Source organism: Siphateles boraxobius, unplaced genomic scaffold (assembly GCF_051911475.1).
Source record: "Siphateles boraxobius isolate OS27281-9 unplaced genomic scaffold, OSU_SipBor_1 6, whole genome shotgun sequence".
Classification (NCBI taxonomy): domain Eukaryota; kingdom Metazoa; phylum Chordata; class Actinopteri; order Cypriniformes; family Leuciscidae; genus Siphateles; species Siphateles boraxobius.
In genome coordinates this window covers 14,425,001-14,446,661 of record NW_027509186.1, presented here as the reverse complement: position 1 = coordinate 14,446,661, position 21,661 = coordinate 14,425,001, and the positions used below count along the sequence as shown (strand labels likewise).

At 37.8% G+C, this 21,661-nt stretch overlaps 1 protein-coding gene across 27 annotated transcripts in view; it reads left to right on the top strand.

Annotated features, from left to right (window-relative positions):
• Window positions 1-21,661, top strand: part of robo2 (roundabout, axon guidance receptor, homolog 2 (Drosophila)) — a 516,011-nt gene that overhangs the window by 416,925 nt on the left and 77,425 nt on the right. The window contains exon 1 of one of the 27 annotated variants that reach the window (XM_077207785.1): window positions 6,413-6,747. The exons of the other annotated variants lie outside the window; for them this stretch is intronic. The gene's annotated coding sequence lies outside the window, so the exon portion shown is untranslated. Of the gene's footprint in view, window positions 1-6,412; window positions 6,748-21,661 lie in introns of those variants that run through there. 27 annotated transcript variants of the gene reach the window in all.

Below are 21,661 nucleotides of genomic sequence, written 5' to 3'. Positions count from 1 at the left end.
GGATCACAGAATGAAACACTGACAACGAAACTTATTGACTTAAGTGAATGAAAGGTAATAATCAGCAATATGTGTTCACACATATGGCTTTATTTGAGTGTTTCAGTGGCATACCATGACACAGTTATTAGAAGTTCATACTGGTGACATCATCACGCGACTGCGTAAAATAACTGCTGCAACTGATCATTTTAAACGAACCGTCCGAAAGAATCAGATCACTTTGCATCACTATTAGCAAGTGACCGAGAGGCTTTTTAATGATAATCTCTATTGAACTGAAAAAGGCTATTAGACATGAGTCAATTCAGCTTTAATGGAATCAAATCCAACCTTTGGTATTAATTCTCGAATCCAAACACCACGGGATCAAGGAATCAATTATTTTGGAATTGATTCCCAGCCCTACTTAGATGTAGATTTAGACCCCAGATTAGCTAGCAATGACCCATCTGTATGCATTTGATGATGACACATAAAAACAAGGAAATTTGCATATTGTTTTCAGTGTGTGAGGGGATGAAATGTGTGTTTGCGTTTTCATTTGTGGAGCTGGACTCTATTTCACATCAGTTTGAGGTTATGAAATAACTGAGAGAGGCCCCGTTAATGGGTCTGTCAACACTTCAGGCCGGCATATGTCTGTGTGAGTTGTGTTCCAGTACTTTTCTCCTCTTTTGAGGGTGTGTGTGTGTGTGTGTGTGTGTGTGTGTGTGTGTGTGTGTGTGTGTGTGTGTGTGTGTGTGTGTGTGTGTGTGTGTGTGTGTGTGTGTGTGTGTGTGTGTGTGTGTGTGTGTGTGTGTGTGTGTGTGTGTGTCGGTGTGTGTGTCATATTACAGGAAAGGCTTGTTTCTCTCATCAGTCTGTCAACTATATGACTGCCAGTGAAACAGTAGAGTAAGTGTATCGTCCTGTCGTATAAGTCTGTCAGCACGAGTGAGGTAGCGTTAACCCACTCTCTTACGTTCAAAAGCATTTCGAGTTCATCTCACACTGTCAAAACATGATGACCTATAAAACACAGACTCCTTCTTTGAAAAATGGCCTGAGCTCGACCCAGAGGGGCAATGACATTGCAAACATGCCTACACACACACACATACACACACAAAATAAAGTCGACTCGCCTTTGTGCTTCATATGAATGTTTCTCTGGCCTGTGTTCAGTTTGGTTAGTGTCAGGGGCGATTCTAGGATTTTCATTTTAGGGGGGCTCAGCCCCCGATGAGCGTATGCTTTAAAAAATATTAATACTTTAGTTTAGGATCTAATTCTCAGTTACTTATTAACATGCATATAATCTAGGATATCGTCTGTTTATTAGTATAATCGCAGGGTTTTATAATCACTGAGGTCCCAAGTGTGAGGCAGTCATGGGGGTTCGGGGCTCCCCTGAGAAAATTTTGATTTTTCTGATCTACATATGTGCATTTTAAGATGTTTTGAAGGCCAACAAAAAATGGATAACAATAGCTTTAAAACCATGTCAGTGGGCAGTAGATTATTTTTCTCTCCTCATCTCCATCGCTCTCATTTTCCCTTTGTTTTTATCTTGCCCTGGTTCTTCCCCTTATAAAGCTGAGCTTTGACTGATATAGGCTTTTCATTTTTGTCTGTGTCAGAGGAGAAAGTAAACATAGGTTCTCAGACACGTTACTTTACTGGAGTTTATTAAATTGATTCACAATATGTTCATTATTGATCTTATGCCTAATACAGGGCCATAGGCAGGGCTTCAATAATCACAGAGGTCCTAAATTTGAGGTTGTTAGGGGTTTACAAATTTTCTGATCTACATATGTGCATTTGAAGATGTTTGAAGGCCAAAAAAGGATGAGAAATGGCTTTAAAACTATGTCAGCGGGCAGTAGATTATTTGTCAATACCTGCTCTCTCCTCATCTCCATCACTCTTTCTTTTTCTCTCAGTTAACTTATTTTGCCCTGTCTCTTCTCTTCCTTCTTATAATTTACTGAAGGCTACAAATTATATTATAATATTAATTCTCAATATGTACACATTCATATTAACCTTGTCTCTGATATGATGAAAACGGCTTTGTTAATGTTTTTTGTCCCCTCCCCTCACAATGACAGTAAACTAATTATTACATTACATGAATCACGTTACATAGGCCTATTTTCAGTTAAAAATGGCGAAATTAGACAAAAGTTTATTAGTTTGCCTGATTATTTCTAATACTTAACCTGAGACAAATGTCAGTCTAACATTTATGACCTAAAACAGCTGTCAAATGTGAAATGTTTAGTTTAGCTACTTGCATCTTATCTCGCACTTGAGCATAAACAACTGAAGCGTCGAGTCACGCCTCGTGCTGCTAAAATCTGCGCTCTGCAGCGTCTGTGAACATAAAGCCCGTCTACTTTTGATTGGTCATCTCAAATATTCTGAAGCCCCTCTAAAAAGGGCCTTGTGACGCCCATGGTTAGTGTACTTGGTTCCAGTAAGTCTATTGATTAGTAAGTCTATTGAACAATGGCTTGTCAGATCCCAGAGGTTTATTCATCTAAAGTGAGTCACTGCCTGTTGACTGTACAATGAAAAACAAAATGAAATCATTTGACCCTGTTTACTTTGTTCCTGGTCGAATTGCCTAAAATTCATCAGTGCATGATATTCCAACGCTATCTTACAACCAATTCAAACTCACTCGTACGAATTCGTATTTGTCTTAACCCCAGTGATGGGTGGGTTTAGGGACCCCGTTCAGGGGTAGGTCATTCTTATGTATTCATACGAATTGGGCAACTCGGACAATATGTATGATTTAGCAAAAATCTTACGAGTGAGGTCGTAAATACGTACGAATTGCCGTGAAATCGGGTTGGATATTCTACTATAAATACATATATATATATATATATATGGACGGACGGACGGACGGACGGACAGACAGACAGACAGACAGACAGACAGACAGACAGACAGATAGATAGATAGATAGATAGATAGATAGATAGATAGATAGATAGATAGATAGATAGATAGATAGATAGATAGATAGATAGATAGATAGATAGATAGATAGATAGATAGATAGATAGATAGATACTAGATCCTCTATATATGATGATGTGCACGAGACAAAATGTCTGTGATGGACATGTGAAATGAGTGTGCATGTATGTTTGAGTGTGTGTGCACATGTTCACTTGGAGTGCGGCCCCTGAGGCCCCAGGGTTCTTTATGTGCAGACATCACGCTGCAGGGTCGTCTATAACGCTCTGCTGTGCCATCTCACTCAGCACTGACGTTATTGCAAGGATTACCCAGCGTGACATGGCAGGCTGTCTGCGATCAACTGGTCCTTCAAACACACATATATATTTGAGCCCTCCACTGGTCAAACTAAGTCATCTTGCCTTGTTTTTTATTGTTTTGGTAGCTGTACCATGAAATGAGAATCATGCAAATAGGTGACTGAAGCAGCTTTGCATAAAGAACTGCAGTGCCCCCAAAAAGTATTTGGACAATTCTGCCACACTTAAAACATTAATTATAATTAAAAAAAATGATAAATGTCACAACCAAAACCATACAGTACTGTTTGGTGCCACTGTAAAGGATGCAGTTATAGTCAATATTCAATTTACATCTCACTATAGACTTTACTATAAGTTCGGGTAACTTTTATTGGGATTTAATTAATGTTTTACTATATAGACCTATTTTAGTGTTGGACCATGATTATGTTTTTAACTGCCAGCTTTATCTTATGAACCATAAAACAACGTTGAATCCCACTCAGAAGCAAGAGAGAGAGAGAGAGAGAGATGTGTATGATGGTTGTCTCTCTCTCTTCCTCTCTCAGATATTAGTTAGAGTCTAAAGCTCCCTTGTGCACCTTGCTTAAACATTTAAAAGCTTCCCCCTACTTTTATTGTCCGTATGTTTATATGTTTTTATTTTACTGCGAACTTGATTTCCTCAGCTGAGAGCAGCATCACACGAGACATACTACATCAATCTTTAGTTCACAGAAACATATTGAAATGATTATTTCTCAATAAATAGTCACTGTCCTCTGCCTCTCTGTAAGCACTATCACATATGAAGTGCAAGGAAGTTGTAGATGCTAAATGAGCTAAACAGAACTGACTGAAATAGATGGAGATTTATTGGTTTGAGTTCCATTTGAGTGTCATTTGATGCATTTTGATGTTTTAAGTTTGAGACAATGTGCGTTCTCTTAACATGGCGCCACCAACAGGGACAGGGAGGACATACTTCTGGATTTTGGCCGGATAGTCCGGATTTTAAGCCCCCTGTCCTGCGTCCGGCGCAGCCTCAAGCCGGACACTCATTTGTCCTCCTTTTTAAAGTTGCGCTGAATTGTTTTAAACAAAAATTAACCTATAAAATCCTGCATATTGATAGCGGCTCCCTGATGCCCTTAAATTAACTGTTAGTTCAAATCTACAGGAATCTAGAGCATGTGAGACAGAACATACTGTATGTGCTCCAAACTGTGTAGCGCGCGCGGCAGAGAGGGAGAGACCCTGCGTGCCCTCAGCACCCAACTACGACCTCCCCCAACAAAACCGATCAGCATCATCCCCCCCATCCCCCCCCCCCCCCCGTCAACAAAACCGATCAGCAACCCCAAACCCCCCCCCCACCCCCACCCTCAACAAAAAAGATCAGCAAAATATGTGTCCTCCTTTTTGGTGTTATGGACGTGGCCACCCTAAACAGGGGGCGACCTGCTGTACTTGGAACAATATACCCTTTTCTAGGTCACTAATATGGATCTTCAGCTGCGTCCAAAGTCACAGTAGTAATTTATCCGGGTACTTTTTGCCTACTCTTTATGAACAATGAGAATTCGGATATAGTACTTATTTTGTCACATACCTTTTTTCCACTTACTGTATAGTAGGGTAGTATGCGATTTCAGATGCAGCCTTGATCTCATGTGAGTGTGCTTTTCTACATACTGCTCTACTCTTCTTTAAGCGGCACAAATGGTTTAATTCATCTTTCCTGATTTGCTTGGTAGTTCTTTCCATGTTTCATGTGTGCTGTTGCAAGTTGCCAGATGTTGGCAGCTGTATGATCCGTAGGGATAGTCAGAGAAATGTCTCATTAGCATGGACTGTACCTCAGTAAGGTTCACAAATCAAAAGAGTATAGGGAATCCATCCAAGCATGCAAAGACTTTGATTTGATCAGTCATTCAAGAGTATATTTGATAAATTAGAAACACATGGTGTTGGTTTAAATGTAGATCTTGGAAATAGTGATTCCTTTGTTTGAAACAAATCTTTTGTACTTAAAATGGGAAGCTACAGAGCTAAATTACTCTATTTTGGGCCTTCATCATATTTGCTTTGATTATTGGAATGGATTATTTGACAAAATATGATTTCATAAAAGTGTTAAAAAGGAGCAAACAGGTCCAAAGTTGGAAGTGCCATTAAGTCAATATGATTCTATTACAACTGAAGCTCATCACCAAGTTAGCTTTCATTAGCAACAGTTTGTCTTTTCCAGTTATTTTATTTAATATAGAAAATAATCTCTCCTTGGACAAATTAGTTTTTCTTCTGATTAAGATTTAATAAAAGAATCTATCTTTATTTAGTACCCTGTCATGTTTTCCCTCAGAAAGGTGCAGCAGATGTTGAAGGCATCTGGGTATTGTAAGCATTTGTAGCGGGAAACATCTACAGACAAAAAGGCGCTTGTTATTTTTGGATTAATATTCATTACATTAATGCATCACTCAAAGCACAAAATCCCTTCTCTAGTATGCTACAATAATTATATAGATGAGACTTGCCATCATTTCAGAGCATTGTTCCAATATGCACTGCAAAATCTTCTTTATCAATATTTTGTCTCGTTGTCTAATACAAATGTGTAAACATCCTTAGAAGAAAAGATATATTTAATTGATAACCAAAATTGTGAAATATAATAAGTCCTTTTATCAGCCAATTTTACCAAATTTAATGAAGTGAATGCTTAATGTACACATAAATCAAGATTTGTTCTATGAAAACAATTAAATTAAGTTGAGGTAAATTAAGTTAAGGAAAGCCAGATAAAAAAATAGTTAGACATCAAAATACATCAAAAAGTATTTTTTTTTTATGATTTATAGGTGCTCTGAGATGCTGAGCCATAGTTCTTTAGCTAGCTATATGAGTTTGAGTCAGGTATGCATCAGTTCGTGATGTGTATTCAAAATACTGTATTCAGACAAATAAATAAATATTGCGACATGCCACAGCTGAGTATTTGCACTGTGAGAAAATCCAGATATTGAGTCACAGTTTACCACGTGTGGTCCGCTGACGGATATCGAGAACCATCAGGATCTGCTCTCAGCACCGCTGTCGAGTGTTTAAGTGACTTAATACCTCTGAATCCTGTTTGATTTCATTAGCGTTGGTGAGGAGGGCTTTATATCATACATAATGGAGGCAGCGAAGGAGAGACAGACACCGGGGGAAGATTAGAAGGCGCTCTAATTGTGGTGTGCCTTTCACCCGGCCTGGGATGGAACGAGGAATCGATCGGGAAGGAGAAGTAAGAGAGGAGGAATAATCATGAGATGGAAAAGTAGAGGAAGAGGTGGAGAGGCGCGGGCTCGTTACAGGAGGAATGATGTATTGATCGCGTCTGACAGGCTGGCGCAGAACACATCGACCGCTTGCATGTGCACGCGTGTGTGACCAAGACTGTTTCAGGTCACATGGGTCTCTGCAACAAACAGGACAGGTATGATAATGAACTTATATATTTATTTCTTTTTAGGCATACACTACCTTGGCTGCATTTGTTTCTTTTGATCTGTGAAAAAGGGTAGTTAGAAATGGTTTGAGCATATAGTGAAGGAAAAGCAGTCAACAAGTGTCCAAGCATGCATGTGAACTTTTAATAGTGTTTAAAAGTTTCCCAGGATGCACCTCATTAAATTGGTCAATGAATGTCCAGAGTGATCAGGTCTGGAATCTAAAAGAAGCAGCTTGGTTTTTGGGGTACAGCACTGCAAAAAAAAAAAGTGTTAATGAGTTTTATTTAGGCTTATAAATGCACTTTTCCAGTTAGATATTTTAAAAAGCTTTAAAACAAGATACATGTACTTGAGAGGCAACCCTGAAACATAGTATTTTTGAAGATGGATGGATGGATGTGAACTATAGATAGATAGATAGATAGATAGATAGATAGATAGATAGATAGATAGATAGATAGATAGATAGATAGATAGATAGATAGATAGATAGATAGATAGACAGACAGACAAAAAAATGAAATGACAAACAAATATTATTTAAATATAATGAGCAGGTGTATCCAAAAGTGACAAAGTGCCATCTTAGCACCATGTTTTTTTTTTTTTTTTTTTTTTTTTTTTTTTAAATGCACTATGATATTACCATGGTATTCTTTGGCCCTTCAGTCATCATATGAAAACCATGTTTTGTGAATGCAATCATACCCTACATAGCATTATGATACCATCACTGTACCGTATTAAATCACAGTTTCTGTAAGGAATATAAGAATAGAGAAAGAGAATAAAAATGCAGCTATTTGTTGCAGGCATGAAGATTTTTGGAAAAGAATGTGTTGTTAATCAATCCCATATAAATGTTGATTCAGATAAGAATCACCATCCTGATTGGATCGGTCTCAGGGAGCATTAGGAGAATTACTCACGCTTAAGAGGAAGTGAGAAAGAGACGAATAGAGTCAGAAGGAGAGAGCTAATGCATAAAGAGTGCAGTTCAACAGGAAGTTTGACTGGCCGTATGCTCATCTATGAATGTTCCTCAATTGATTGGCTTTATAGTCAAGAACGGCACACTTCAGAAGCACAAAAGTGTGTGTAGGAGGTACTAGCAGAGAGTTATGATCTGTTAAGACCACTTCACCGCCTAGACGTGAGCCTTTTCTTTCCAAACACACACACACACACACACACACACGTGTGTGCACGCTCATCTCCTGTGGCTCCCTGGCTAATTGATTGCCTCATGTTAATTGAAGGCAGGCCTGAGTGGATTCTGTTAATGGAGGGTGAATCGTGTTGGCCTGACAATAAATTGCAGACCTGCTGCAGAGTGATCGGGCAGGAGAGGCCGTGGCATTGACGGAGAGGGTGCGCGTGTGTGTGCGTGCGCATCTGGAATAGTTTATTTCAGCAGGGATGGAAATTTCTGAAATAGTCTTTCTGCTCCTATAATCCCAGAAATGAGATTGATGGAGAGGTGTCCATATAAATGAGACGGAAGCAAGGATTGCGAATGAATGCGGATATATCCCATTACAGAAGCTGCGGAATCTGGCTGGCAAAACTCCCGTGCTGTAATCCGGATCGATGTCTGTCTCTCTCTCTCTCTCTCTCTCTCTCTCTCTCTCGTGTCCGGAACCGCGGCAAGGCAGCCTATTTGCATTTATCCGAGGTAATTGCCGGCATTAATCACAGCCGCGTTTACAAAACGTCCTCAGCCATGAACTGATTATGGTAATCTCCGAGTGTTTGAACCCCCCTACCCAAATCTGCCTTAAACCACGAGTTCTCTCGGACGACTTGAGCAACTTCAATCGGAATTGGAATTCAAAGCCGGAATTAGCCGGTGTAATGGTTTGTTGTTTAGCGGGGTGGGCTTAAACAGAACATCCCAGGCGAATGACGGAGCCTCTTCTGGGACCGTATTGATGTAAAACATGTCACAATTACCTGCCTCCTTGGCCGCCCCTGCCGAGAATACCAACAGGGATGCTGTCAGGAAGCCATCACAACAGGGTCACAGGTTTCTGGGACTCCTTTTCATCTCCTTCACTCACTTCCCCCCACCAGCTCGAAAATGTCACCACCGTCCTTTCCAAGACCGGACCCGTTTTTTCCTCCCCATGAATTATTCAGCGGAAGAACCGGGGCCTTGTTCGGGTCAGCGGCTATCAAAAGAGCCCCGGCTCTAAAGACCGTAAGGCCTCTGTTTTGCCTCTGTTCGGTCTAAATCGAGCCTGAATAATAATAGCCATCTTTGAAGATTGATTAAACTTGGTTCATCGCTTCATTGATGCCACGGAGAATCTTTTTTTTTGTTTAAATGTTTTTTTTTTCCCCGAGAAGGCAGCCCACACTGAGACGGAGGCAGGGCCATGTAAAAGAGTCACGGGTGGGTTGAGACAATCTCCAAATTTAACGAAAGCCCCCTTCCTTCACCCTTCCGTTTTTTCCGAGATGGATTTTTTGCTGTTGGTTCCGCTTCTACCGCAGTCAAATGGTTGTTATGAAAAATCAAACTTCATATGCCCCCTTTTTCTCTGAGTGCAGTCATTCAAGACATTAGACAGGCTTGCAAATGCAAGAAAATGGTTTTGGGAAATGGCATTGCAGGAAAAATGACTTTTCCGCCAACACAATAGATCTCAACTTCCACCCTTCACTGAAATTCAGAGCTCAATTCCCCCCCTCAGGGAACAAAGACCAGCTTTCAGATTTGAAGTCATATTTATACACTGCCGTTCAAAAGTTTTTGATCGGTAAGATTTTTAATGTTTTTTAAAGTCTCTTCTGTTCACCAAGGCTGTATTTATTTAATAAAATTTAAAAAAAAAACTGTAAAATTGTGAAATATTACGACAATTTAAAATAACTGTTTTCTATTTTAATAAATTTTAAAATGTAATTAATTCATGTGATCAAAGCTGAATTTTCAGCATCATTACTCCAGTCTTCAGTGTCACATGATCCTTCAGAAATCATTCTAATGTGCAGATTTGATTCATTCATTATTATAATCAATGTTGAAAACATTTCTTGAAAACAAATTTCAGGATTATTTGATGCATAGAAAGTTCAAAAGAACAGCATTAATTTGAAAAATAATCTTTTGTAACATTGTAAATGTCTTTACTGTAACTTTTGATCAATTTAATTCATCCTTGATGAATTAAATTATTTTATTCTTTCCCCAAAAAAATGTAAAAAAAATTCTTACTGACCCCAAACTTTTGAACGGTAGTGTTTAATGTTACAAAAGTTTTCTATTTCAAATAAATACTGTTCTTTTGAACTTTCTATTCATCAAATAAACCGTATATGTACAGTTTCAACAAAATTTTGAAGCAGCACAACTGTTTTTACCATTGATAATAATAATAAATGTTTATTGAGAATCAAATCATCATATTAGCATGATTTCTGAAGGATCATGTGACACTGAAGACTGGAGTAATGATACTGAAAATTCAACTTTGATCACAGGAATAAATTACACTTTAATATATATACACATAGAAAACAGTTTTTTTAAATTTGTAATAATATTTCACAATTTTTATTTTTTATTTTTAATCAAATAAATGCAGCCTTCGTGAACAGAACAGACTTAAAAACAGTTTCAAAACATTAAAAATCAAACCGATCAAAAATTCTTCTTCTTCTTCTTCTTCTTCTTCTTCTTCTTCTTCTTCTTCTTCTTCTTCTTCTTCTTCTTCTTCTTCTTCTTCTTCTTCTTCTTCTTCTTCTTCTTCTTCTTCTTCTTCTTCTTCTTCTTCTTCTTCTTCTTCTTCTTCTTCTTCTTCTTCTTCTTCTTCTTCTTCTCCTCCTCCTCCTTCTCCATATAAGTAGCCGTTTTCTAGGTTTCTAGTTCCTCATGAACCTGGCGATGAAGGCTACAGTCGTCTTGTAGAGGTGTTGGTTGGTCTTGATTCTCCAGGTCTCATCCTGACACTTATACCAGAGTTCAAACGACAGCTATGCGGAAAAAAAGCTACACCATTTTCTTTCAAATCTTTCTCTCCTTCTACTTTTCCGACGAAGCTGTGCTCTCCTCTGCGGAGAGATGAAGAGATAGATGCAGAGGGAGAGCGGTTGCCACTCGTCCTCCCCGCGCTCTTTCATGTTCCCGTCAGAAACCGAGGCATTTGAAGCGGAAGCAATGCGACTCGGTTTTCCACAGTCCCGGGATACGTCTGATTGAAGCATTGGAAATTCTGCTGACTTCGACCGAACCGTTTTCTCAATATGATTAAACGCTTTAGAGTTTCTCTCCCAATATTTTCCGAGATTTCAGCACTGACTAATGAATTTGCCGTGGTGAGAGGTCCACTTAACTGTAGTGAGGACACACTCAGAAATGAGAAGTCAGAGGTGGAATGGTGGCTGTTTTTTTTTATCTGTGCCGCTCTGTCTGCAGAAACGCTCGATTCTCGCTCTGGTGCCCCGTGTTGAGGGTTATCTGGATATCTGCGAGTAGCAGATAACACACTGACACTAATTGGGTTTTACAGCGGCCTGCAGTCCAGCAATGGAGATTCATTACCCTGGGGAACCAGAGGCCCGGTTGCACACAGCTCGCTCACAAGTCCTCCTCTTTTCTAGTGTTAATGTGTGTTTGTGTCTCTTTTGTCTTTTACTTATCTTTCCCACTGCGCTGCTCAGGCCTTCAAAAAGTTATGGCGAGCCAGAACAATCATGCGATTGTTTCTCTGCGTTCTCACGAAATTGTCTTATTCTAACATCGCCCCCACTAAACGTCACCCCGATGGCCTTCTTTTTGATGTTGAAATGGACAATTTAAAATGTCATTACATCAAGCTGGCCTTCCAATGACCTGGAAGCAATCAGAGAGCATGGGTCACATTCTGACCTTTGGCCTTCATATTCAATATCTCATATCTTCATCAGTCTCCATTTTTTTGATAAAATAAATAAATTGTCTGTAGATAAAATGTTTAACGTCATAAACATAAATAATTATTATACAATATATATATATATATATATATATATATATATATATATATATATATATATAAATATATATTAATATATATATATATATATATATATATATATTGTATAATAATTATATATATATATATATATATATATATTCATATATTTACTCATAATACTAATAATTATAAGTACTATATTAATTATTATTCAATTTTAATAATCTATAAAACATCCTACAAACTAAATTGTATTACAAATGTGGAAAAATATGGAAAAACATTTTTAAACTTTTTACATTAACCACAGAAGGGCTCTTCGATTTTTCTCACCCAATCTCCTTTTCTTATCAGTGGACGCTCAATCTGTCAGCCGCAGTCATGGAGGTCATTAGAGCTGGAAGAGAATGAGGCGATGATGAAAAGTAATGATGCTAAATAACAGACCATCGTCAGCAGATTACGAGAGATGGATCTATATCAGTCTGAGCTGTGGCTGTGGTAATCTCTACAGCTCAAGTTTTGTCGTTTACTCTCCTCTTTTCACAGATTCTCAAATATGTAGAGTCCAAAAGCAGGAAATACTCACACGCTCCTTCAGACTCTGGCCTTATTGAATTAATGCTAACTGTGGGTAGATTAGTATTGATGTGGTGTTTTTTTTTGTTTTTTTGTGGCTGTTAATAGCGTTCTATAGGAGGTCACTAACTGAACTTGGTCTGCCGTTTAATTTAAATGTGGAATCTGAAAATGAGGAAAAGCCGTGTGGATTCAGAAGAGCTCTGGAAATTGACTCAGCAGGAAGTTCTCAGTTGTATGGTTGCTGAAAATGTGCTGATCTGTCTCATTGGAATGGTAGAGTTGCTCTGATAGTTTTCCATCTCCAGCTACAATAATCACATAAGATGGGATAAAATGGCATGGAAAACGTCTCACGTTTGCCTAAATGACAAAGTCCGGTTAACAGTTTAGCTTTTTCTGGTCAAGAATCACTCACTTAGACAGTCTAATTGACATTTTAAGTGACCAACCTCTGTTTATTATGTGCCAGAAAATTTTATAGTGGAATATTTGTATAGACCAGTGTTCCTCAACCGATAGGTTGCAACACAAAAGTGGGTCGCAAGAATGTTTTGAGTTGGTCACAGAGTGTGTAGGTAAAGAAACCACAAAAATGTAATTCTAAATGTTTTTTTGTTTTGTTTTTTTAAGACATGTGTGAAAGCTGTTGACTCTTCTGCAGCTACTTTTATTTAAAAGTGCTGGGAGGACGTGTGGCGCTCGTATCTTTTACAGCATTTTGTGCATGAGACACTATTCTAAAAAGAGATTAAGTTAAAGTTTTTTTAAAAAAAAGAACTTTCAGGTTTTTTTTTCTTTTTTCGTTTTACTGACCTGCAGGTAGATATGATGTTCATTTCATAAAAAAACAAAAAACTTTTGCTGATAATTTACTCACCCCCATGTCATCCAAGATGTCCATGTCTTTCTTTCTTCAGTCGAAAAGAAATGAAGGTTTTTGATGAAAAAATTCCAGGATTTTTCTCCATATAATGGACTTCAACAGGACCCAAACGGTTCAAAGTCCAAAATGACAGTTTCAGTGCAGCTTCAAAGGGCTTTAAACGATACCAGACGATGCATAAGGTTCTTATCTAGCGAAACGATCGGTCATTTCAAAAATAAATAAAAAAGTTTTAGTTTTATAAGCACAAATGCTCGCCTTGCTCTGTTCTGTGATGCATGTTCGTGACTCTCCTGTTCGAACTCGTTCATCAAAATGAACAAATCTTTTTTCGAGTCATTTCGTTCGTTGAATGAACGAAATGACTCGAAAAAAGACTCGTTCAAAATTAACAAATCTTTTTTCGAGTCATTTCGTTCGTTGAATGAACAAAATGACTCGAAAAAAGATTTGTTCATTTTGATGAACGAGTTCGAACAGGAGAGTCACGAACATGCATCAGTTTTTTTTTTTTAAGTAAACTACTCCTTTGAAATTCTTAAATAAATTGGGTTGTAGTTTAATAACAATGGGAAAGTAGTTGTAGTTGACTGGATCATGTGCATTGTTTTCTTCATAATAATGTGCACTGATGAATTGTTCACAATATTACCAGGAAAGTGCATTAAGAATAGTGTGAGAAGAATAGGTTTGATTGAGCCATATGTAATGGAGTTTGTGAAGAGTAGCCTGCTGTATTTGCATGACAATATAAGTGGTCGTACCGCCAGACACACACATTTCGGCACTGTAGGAGGGGGTGGTTTCACAGCTAAACTCTGAATCAGACCGTTCTGCCAGATCTGACTGATGGTTCGCTCTAAAACATCTTTTGGAACAAGATGCGCTGCTCCACACAAAGGGCAGCTTCACTCTTTCAGAAGATGTGCCCACTGCATTGCGGCAGCCAGCCAATTACAGCCCAGACAAACACAATTACCCACAGTCTATATGCAATTAACAGCAAGAGCATCACACACATTGCTCGGTGTGTCGTGGAAAGGTGTCTCTGTGTCATCATGCATGTTTATATGTGTATTGTCGAACAGTTCAGACCAATGTGAACTGTACAGAAAGCAGGCCAAATCTCTTTAAGGATTGTGAGAAACAGTTGCAGACAGAATGAAACATCTGTTAAGGAGGCACCAGGTGTGTTTTGATGTGCATGTGTGTGAGGTACAGGGTTGTGCAGGTTTATTTAAGCTGTTCTGACAATAAGACTTCTGTTTTTTTGTTGGATGTGATACAAAACAAGACAGTATACTGGTACGGGAATCATGATCTTCTGTTTTCCATTTTATCTCTCGGACTCTGTGTGTGTGTGTGTGTGTGTGTGTGTGTGTGTGTGTGTGTGTGTGTGTGTGTGTGTGTGTGTGTGTGTGTGTGTGTGTGTGTGTGTGTTTGATGAGCTGTGGCTAATGTTGAAAAGATGCTGAGTTTGCAAACGAAGTGTTTAGCTGTAAAGGGTTAGCAGCGCACTGTCTGTTTTTCTTTCTCTCTTTTAGTTTGGTTCATTTAAGCTGAAGGTCCATTAATCTCGTCCGCTGATGCAATGCACACATGCAACTCAACCACAGACGACTGCAGAAAGATGCTCAGGATGTTCACATATCGCATTTCTCCTTCTAACTGACTTTTTTTCAGGCACACACACACACACCGGTTTCTTTCCATCCATTAATGGCACAGACTTCTGTAAAGGTCATCAGCATATCTAGTGTAATTTTCACTCTTCCTCTTCTTTTAAGATCCATAAAACCGTCAATAAATCAGTTTTAATGTCAGTGTGAGATCTGACTTAGATTTAACACCAGACCCTGTTAGTTCTCTCTCTCTTTCTCTCTCTCTCTCTGTCACTCACACATTCTCTCCCTTTCACATGGAACGCGAGAATGACAGATAGAATAATAGATAGACAGACAGATAGATAGATAGATAGATAGATAGATAGATAGACAGACAGACAGACAGACAGACAGACAGACAGACAGACAGATAGATAGATAGATAGATAGACAGACAGACAGACAGACAGACAGACAGATAGATAGATAGATAGATAGATAGATAGATAGATAGATAGATAGATAGATAGATAGATAGATAGATAGATAGATAGATAGATAGATAGATAGATAGATAGATAGATAGATAGATGGTGAATAACCTACACACAGACACAGAGCTGAGGTGTAATGTCATTATTGTCACAAGGACACACTCTTACACACACACACACACACACGTCTACGCTCACTCTGAGGCTCAGCACTGAGACATTAATGCCGCGTCTCCAGCAGAGAGTTTAATTAAACGAGGGAAACAGTTGATATGAGACACCTTTTCACAAACCACCATCCAGTTCAATTAACTGCAGCAAAGCATTAAAGTAGAAGACAGCAATCAGCGCAAACACAGATTCCCTTTCAGCCCCATTGTAGACGTGTGTGTTGCACATCAGTGAAACTGCTAGCCTGAGCGACGCCAGCATTAGGCCTCCTCGCAGAGCTCCGCCGTGGGGCTCATTCTACCTTTCTATGGTCAGCCTGCAATGTCAAGTTCAGAAGTTTTAAGCACTAAAATTACAATAATTTCTATTAACAATGAGAAGATCTCCAACAGAATGTTGAGCTCACCTGCTGTTTCTGTATTGAAGTGTGTGTGTGTGTGTGTGTGTGTGTGTGTGTGTGCGTGCGTGCGTGCGTGCGTGCGTGCGTGCGTGCGTGCGTGCGTGCGTGCGCGTGCGCGTGCGCGTGTGTGTGCGTGTGTGTGTGTGTGTGTTTTCACAATGCAGCTGGCTTCTGGCACACCCAGCAGAGCTTGCGTCACAGTGCATCACTTCCACATGAATGAATCCCAAAAAAACACATTGCATGAAAACAATCCAAACATGATGCAAACATACATATTAAACTCGTGGCTAATAGGCCTTATTTTTCTCTTATGCTATTCTTCGTCTGACTGTAACATTCTTGCAACTGTTCCTTCAGCCCAGATTTCAGCCCATTCCCAGTCTCAACCCCACTCATCTGAAGCGACATGACCACACAGCCAAAGGGAAAATCCAAAAGGCAGCCTTGCTACAAATGACCTCTGCCCCTCAAAGAAATATACTATATATATAAATATGAGTATAAATTGACCACAGCTGATTCTACGAAAGAGTTCCCCAAGGGCACTCGTGACGTTTCACATTTTGACAAACTAATTAAAGAGCAGGAGAAAGGATAGAGCAGAGGGAGATCTCAGATTCTCAGAGACTTAAAAATAGAGCAAACGGAAAAGTTCACCACCTTCATCCAGCAATGGAGAACTTTGATATCTGTGGAATTAGGAGCAGCCTTCATTTTATTAATCTTTCTCTCTTTTTCCGCTCGCTCTCTCCTTTGGAAGTCTGAGGCGTGTAGAAATAGTAGATGAGCTTCGGAGGAGCGAGAGAGATTTGGGCTTTTGATCAGGCGTTCGCTGTAGCAGGTTTCTCAGGCTTCAAAACTCAGCGGTTGTTCATTACGGTGGATCAGGCGCACCGTACGGCTGCTGGAACATGTGGGTGGCTTTTGAAGTGGCTGACGATCTGCAGTGTGTGTGTGGATCATGCTGTTCCCTGCTGGAAAACCAGCTAACACCAGTATGAGTTTCCATGTTGGTCCAAGCTGGTTTATGCTGATTAGTGCTGGTCTAGCTAGCATTACTCACCAGTAAAGCATGTCATTTTCTGTGATTATTTACTCTAGACCCTGTTTTTTTTTTTATAAACTGTTTTTTAATAAGCCTTTCTTCCGTAGAACACAAAAGAGAAGTTTAGCAAACATGTTTTAGTGATTTTCAGTGAAACACAAAGCCATTGCACCCAAATCTATTATTTTGTTTTAGAGACTTTTATTTTACTGTACTTTACTTTACTTTACTTTTTTTTTTTTTTTACTTCTTTTTTTTCTTTTTTTTAAATATATTTTTATTATATTTATCTTATTTTATTATTTTATTAAATGTATTTTATTTATTTATTTTAAAAAAATATTGTATTTATCATTTTGTTATTTTATTAATTGAAAAAATATATATATATATATATTCTATTTTAGATTTTTACAGAGCTGGAAAATAGGAAAACTGTATGTTTAATGCATTTTAAAACTCATATAGCAATAAGTAAAGGTGGTAATTGTATGTAGCTTGTGTCTTCATAGACTGAATTGTAGTACTCATGCTTCGACACATGCATAATACCACGGTATCGTCGCCCACCAGGGCTCCACACTCTGCAGCTGGTCAGAGTATCATTTTTACACAGGAAGATGGAGACATTTTGGCATCTCTTACAGACCCAGAAGTGCCTCCTTAAATGATTTTTTTGGAAGGGAATGTCTATAGTTGTGAATTGTGTTTAATTACCAAGTCACAGTGAAAATTAGCCACCTAGTGAATGTGTGCGTTATGCAAATGCATGTTGTTTTCAGTCACAATTAAGTGATTAGAAATTAGTCGTTCTGTTTTTTTTATACCATTCTCTCCTCATCCCTCTCTCCTTCTCCCCATCTTCCTCATTTTATCTTTGCTTTTCAGCAATATCACAGTAATGAAGCTATTACTTTGAGCGAATTTTAATGAGTTTTTAGCTAACATTTTAATGAGCTATACATTACCATAAAGCCCGGGATTAGGCCAAATTGAATCTGGAAAGTGCACGTAGAGGACAGAGGAACGAGCAGGGAGGTTCATTAAGAGTTAATTGTATTGTTTGTGATGAGCTTGTGTTCTGGAGCCAAGGGTCCAGTCGGAGGCGTTAGCATGGGGCGGAAGTCATTAGCGGGTTGGCTTTCGGCAATCTTGTTAGCCTAACATTGGAGGTGCAGCTTTTGAAGGTGAGAGGTGTTTGGTTGCCAGTACAGTACCTCCATTTGACCTTCTGTTGTTGTAAGATGAAGCTAATTACAATTGCTACATTGTAGCCTAACCCTAAACTTTTGCCATTTTTAAATGTGTAGTAACACAATTTATTCCCTTTTTAAACTGTTTTGCTTATGGTCACCACCAGTGTTGTTACAAGTAACGTGTGTTATGTAATCAGATTACTTTTTTCAAGTAACTATTAAAGTACTAAGTTAAGTTAACAAAGTAAAATTTACTTTTTTAAATAAATAAAGCAAGTTACTTTGTTTTCTCATGTATTGACGAACAGCTGCCCTGTCCTCATGTTGAAGAAATCATGAGTGAGTGCAGAGTTTTTGTGTGTGTGATCTATATATTGTAGATCTAGACAAAATGTGAAAATACATTTACTCATCTCACTCGCACAAAAACACATTCAGTATTCCTCAAAATAATTAAAAGCAGTAAAACACAAACCTGATATAATTCTATCTATGTAAATCTGTTACATAATACAAATATACTTTATGTATTTGCTCTCACTTTATCAACCAATGTCTTTGCTGCTGACCTTCGATTCGATCCAACCATATCAATAAGAAAAAATGACTTTAGACAAACATCAGATTTGTGCTTCATTTTTTTTTTCATTGCTGAAATAAGAGTTGAAGTTTCTTCTCCTGAAATCCACAACAGCAGCACAGCTGAAAGCCTTGTTTGAGCGGCGCCCTCTACTGGACAGGGGTACAATTGCATTTCCTCCTGAGGCTTATTCAGTTCACTTTTGGTGTGAAAGGGCCTTTACATTTGCCAAAAATATAACCTTTCGTTCGTTATTATACAAACAAGCATGAGCCCAGCTCAGATGGTAAAAAGGAAATCAAACGCAAAATAACACATTACTTTCCATAAAATGTAACTAAGTAACTATTAGTTTCTTTTTTTAGGGAGTGATGCAATATTGTTACACATTACTTTTAAACGTAACTTTCCCCAACACTGGTTATCACAATTCTTCAGAATGGACCCTTTTTTAAGTAATAGATAGAATATTAATATATTCTATATACTCAAAATAGAAAATTCCATAAAGACAAGAAATTGAGCTTTCAGTATTCAGTATTTGAAAGTTTGATAATGACTATGAAAGTATAATGAGAATTGTTTTTATTGTCTTAAAGAAAGTCAAATGACTGCAAAAAAAAGAAAAATCTTCCTATAGGCCTATATACGTAATATATGTGTCTTGTTTTCTAGTACAAAAATATAAAGATTCTTAAATCAAGATACATTTACTTGAGACACAAAATGACTTAATATACAGTATTAAGTCTTGTTTTTTTTTTTAAAAGTATCCAAATTAAGTGACCAAAATATATATAAGGGATTTATATAAGGGAAGTAAATCCCCCAAAAAAGTTATATAGGTTTAAGTTTATATGTATATATTTATAAATATATATTTTATGAAACAAGTTGAACTCTAAAACGGCTAGAAAATAAAATCCATCAATCTAAATAAGTTATGTTCCAAATTTGAGGATGATATCTCAAAAAATGAGCTTTCGGTAAGAGTTTGTTTGTGCGCAGTAACAGATTTTCCCCATTGGGTGCAGCAAAACTCCACTGGTGCACACAGATTGCATTTGTTATTTGCAGTTGGAGTTTTTCTCTCTCAATATTACAAACACACACATGCACACACACACATATTTTTTTATAACACACATACTAATCACACTCTGACATCCATACCAACACACCCACACAAATTTCGTTGCATAATTTATCCAATTGGCTCTATAATATGCCGAAGCAGAAAACAGGAGTAAAGCGAGTATTTGTTTTATAGGCCAAACCTGTAAAAATTGCACCATCTGATAAAAAAATAGGAAATATTAAAATTTTTAAGCCTTGCCAACAGAATGAAAGCCTCTTAACAACGATCGCATCATTTTGTAGTTAAATGGCACTGGGATTAAAAATGGCAGTTTTAATGGGTTTCAATGGGGCCATTTTTGGCAAAACGATTCTAAGAGGGAGTAATTTGTGTACCTAGTGAAGAAAATGGGGTGAAATATTAAAATTACAATAAAAATACACACCTGTGGCAAATGCTGTGCAGTTATCATTAACACAGACAAAGTTATCAAAAAAACAAAACTGAAAAAGCCAAAAATGTCCACAAGGATGCACATGGGTTAAGCTTAAAAAGTGAAACTATATCTGCAAATCTGCCAACCCCCTGGAAGATATTTATATCCTGCTTCTCAAATAAATATTATACTGATATGTTTAGATATTTTTACTGGAAAACAAGGCAAACATACTGAGGAAGAAAATCAGTGTTTTTCAGTGTAAACAATGGACGAACTGTTATATGTGTGGGTTTGCAATCTCTAAGAAAGCAAAAGTTGACACAGAGACACTCTTTTTGTCCTTGACCACATTTGAAACAGGTTCAAACTTGAATGGACAGTCAGAAGTGCTCCGACAGAGATGCTCTATTGATATTGTTCTAGAGATGTGTGTGTGTGGATGTGGAATAGAGGCAGCAGTGTTTGTGCAGCTGTTAATGCTGCATTTAGTCCGTAGGGTGATGATGATGATGTGTGTGTGTGTGCGTGCGTGCATGCGTGTTTGTAGGGCTTTATTTGCAGTGTGAGGTTGAGTAGATGGGGTTTACAGGGATCACTGGGGCTCTAGCTCATAGCAGAACTAATATACCCTGCAAATAAATGGAACAGCTTTCTTACCCACTATGAACTGGACACATTTTCACATTACTCTTGCCTTTTACTCACACACACACACAAATAGGCATGTATACACACAGAGCCAAGGGCAGTGCAGTAGAAAAAGAAAGTGTTATTTCTCTCTCAAAGTGACATATTTGGAGTCTTTCATGCGAGAGCCACATCGAAACAGCATCAACTGTAGTGAACACTTTTGAGAGCCACTCAAATGAAATGCTATCATTGCTTGTAGCATGCTGGGAAAACACTCATCTGTCCGCAAACGTTCTCTTTTTCACTCTCTCTCTTTCTCTCTCTCTTTCTCGATCAGTATTTTGATGTTATAAAGTGCAGTAGAAGTGTGATATTGCTCTAGGCCAGTTCTGTGCTGTAATCCCACTGTGTGCTGACCTTTGCTGGCTCTGATGCAGACACAAGCTACCAACACAAGTGCATGGTGGGTAAACACAAACAGATTCATATGCAGAAATTACAATATTATCCACTCCACAGGTCCGAGCGTATGGTCTTGCCAATTTATCGTAAAATAATTTGTTATAATTTGTGCGTGTATGTGTATATATATATGCAACATTTTTGTATTATTTGTTTATTTATTTATTTTAATATTTTAGGCTTGTAGAAAACATTGTTTAAGTGAGTTTATTATATATATATATATATATATATATATATATATATATATATATATATATATATATATATATATAATTTTTAAAGTTAACTATTTTATAATGTAAAACTTGATAAATAATATATATATATATATATATATATATATATATTATTATATAATACATATATA